Here is a 2,500-nt window from a genome sequence, read left to right as displayed (position 1 = left end):
TTGGCTGGGCTGGATTTGACTCCTTCGACTACAACATGTTGGGTTCTGTTAGACAGGAAGCACTTGGTCCACTGCAGCAGCTTTCCAGTGACACCAATATTGGACAGCTTTCTCAGAAGGATCTTATGATCAACCCTGTCAAAGGCCTTGCTGAAATCAAGGTAGATGACATCAGTGTTGGAACCTTCTCCCAAGGCTCTCAAAATGTCATCAAAATGATGCAGTAGCTGCGTCAGGCAATCTCTCCCGTTACGGAATCCATGCTGGTTGGGGTTCAGCATATTATGACTCTCAAGGAAGTGAGTCATACGCGATCTCAGCACCCTCTCAAATACCTTGATGATATGAGAGGTGAGTGAGATTGGACGGTAATTCACGGCAAGCGATTTGTTTCCTTTTTTGAAAACTGGGACAACAGACTGGGATAGAAGGTCTTCTGGTATATATCCAGCATCCAGTGAGTTCCGCCACAGATTGGCTAGAGGGGGTGCAAGTTGGTTTTGACACATCTTCAAGACACAAGCAGGGAACCTATCGGGACCTACTGCTGAATTATGCTTCATTTCCTTTATTGCTGCTAACACATCAGGAGCGCCAAATGTTATGTCGATAAAGTGTATTGGGGAGTAACATCACTGATACAGCCCAGATCAGTCATATCAGGATTGCTGAAAACAGAGCAATATTGTTTCTGCAATATCTCTCCCATGGTTTTGGCATTGTCTTGAAGAGTACCATTTTCATCAATCAGAGGGCCAACAGTAGAACCAGTGACTCTGTGTTCTTTTGCAAATGAAAAGAACACTTTGGGATTGAGTTTGATCTTCTCAATGGCCCAGGCCTCTTCAGCTCTTCGCTGACTATTGATGATAGACATCATGTTGTTTTGGAGTTTATGCTTTTTAATCTCTAGCGACGAGATGGCAGTCAGGTTGGTGTGTTGCTGTTGACAGTATTTCAGCATGTTGATCTTTTTGTTGATTCTTTTAATTTTCCTTATGAGAGATTTTCTATTTCTAGGGATTCGACACTTAGATTTGTTTGCAGATCTTAATGGAGTGTGTCTTGCACATATGTTCGTGATGGTGTCTACAAGTGACTGCCAGGACTTTTTGATGTTAGTGGGTGTGTATGTGTGCGTGAAGGACCAATCTACTTGTGCAAGATCATTATTGATCGCTTCCCAGTTTGCATTGTGGAAATCCATAGTGTCAAATGGATGAACAGGAGGGATGACATTGTTTTGCATTTTGGCCAGTGAAATCTCAGATCACAGAGAACCATGTCATGGTCGGAGAGTAGGGTTTTCTCCACTGCAATATTGTGGATAGTATCAGTGTGATTGCTGAAAATTAAGTCTAAGACGTTTTTGTGACATCTCGTTGGTTCGAGTACCAGTTGGGACAAGAAGTCATCCATGAAGTCAAGAAGCGATTCCACTGCCTCCCTGTCAGGGGTTGAGAGAGAAGAACCTGGCGGCAGACTGTTTGTAGACCAGTCAACCCCGGGAAGGTTGAAGTCTCCCATCATTAAAATGTTGTCAGGTTGACACTGCTGAATGAAACACTTTATGCTGTTGAGGCATTCCTTGAAGCATGGTAGGGGCGTTTGGGGTGGTCTGTAGAGCCCAACTACTGTTAAGTTGTTGGTTTGACTGAATACAGCGACTGCTTCGCAGTATCCGTTGGAAAATATGCTCATGGCTTCTGTTGAGAATGAATCATGGACATAAATGGCAGTCCCACCCTTTCTTCTACCAGCACGATCAGCACGAATGGTTTTGAAATTTTTAACTTTCACCTCGGCTTCCAAGTGGAGGTCACTAAGATGGGTTTCAGTGAGGACGAAGAAAGGGATGTGGTTTGGATGGGCCTCGACCCAGCCCTCCAGGAATCTTATCTTCCATTTTTGTGTATTGGTGGAAGGGCTGATGCCTTGGGCATTAAGCAGAAATGTTGAGGCGAGAGTGGATGGTTTTAATTGTTTTGGTGATTTGTTTATTTGATTGCTTTTTAATGGCATGTGCAGTGGGCTAATAGTGGTGGATGGTGGTGGGTGATAGCTCGGATGTTTTTTTCCAGTTCTTTTGCTAGATTCATTATAGCTAAAAAAGAGGAAGAAGAGAGGTGGTTTCCTGTCTAGGGAACTGCAGGTGACTGTGGCCGCGGCTATTTTTATGTGAGTGGTTATCTTTAAATGTCCGACGAGTCCCCGGGAGATGGATAAAGGGGCAATCCCTGTGCAAACACAATCTGTCTCCTTGTTTGAGATATTGGTGGTTGTGGTGGTGTTGTATTATGGTGGTTGCTGTTGTAGTTTGTGGGGATAGAGCGTTTTGTTCCAGGTAAATGGGTGAATTTGCAGTCTCTATCAGTGCACAGTCTATGGCGAAGAGAATATCGGCAAATGATGGGGTTTCGAGTGGGTGTGTAGGTGCGTGTGTGTGTGTGAGTTGTGAAAGGTGTAGATGATAGTTTGTTGAAGTTTTGGCGACCTTTGT

The 2,500-nt window shown here is 44.2% G+C and overlaps 1 long non-coding RNA gene across 1 annotated transcript in view; it reads left to right on the top strand.

Annotated features, from left to right (window-relative positions):
- Positions 1 to 2,500, top strand: part of LOC118765398 — a 12,772-nt gene that overhangs the window by 6,664 nt on the left and 3,608 nt on the right. Inside the window, exons 2-3 of the long non-coding RNA XR_005001258.1 lie at positions 1,277 to 1,284; positions 2,453 to 2,461. This is a non-coding gene — a long non-coding RNA (uncharacterized LOC118765398). The remainder of the gene's footprint in view (positions 1 to 1,276; positions 1,285 to 2,452; positions 2,462 to 2,500) is intronic.

This window comes from Octopus sinensis, linkage group LG11, assembly GCF_006345805.1.
Source record: "Octopus sinensis linkage group LG11, ASM634580v1, whole genome shotgun sequence".
In the NCBI taxonomy this organism is placed as follows: domain Eukaryota; kingdom Metazoa; phylum Mollusca; class Cephalopoda; order Octopoda; family Octopodidae; genus Octopus; species Octopus sinensis.
Note: the sequence above shows the minus strand (reverse complement) of the source record. Positions and strands in the feature narration are given on the sequence as shown.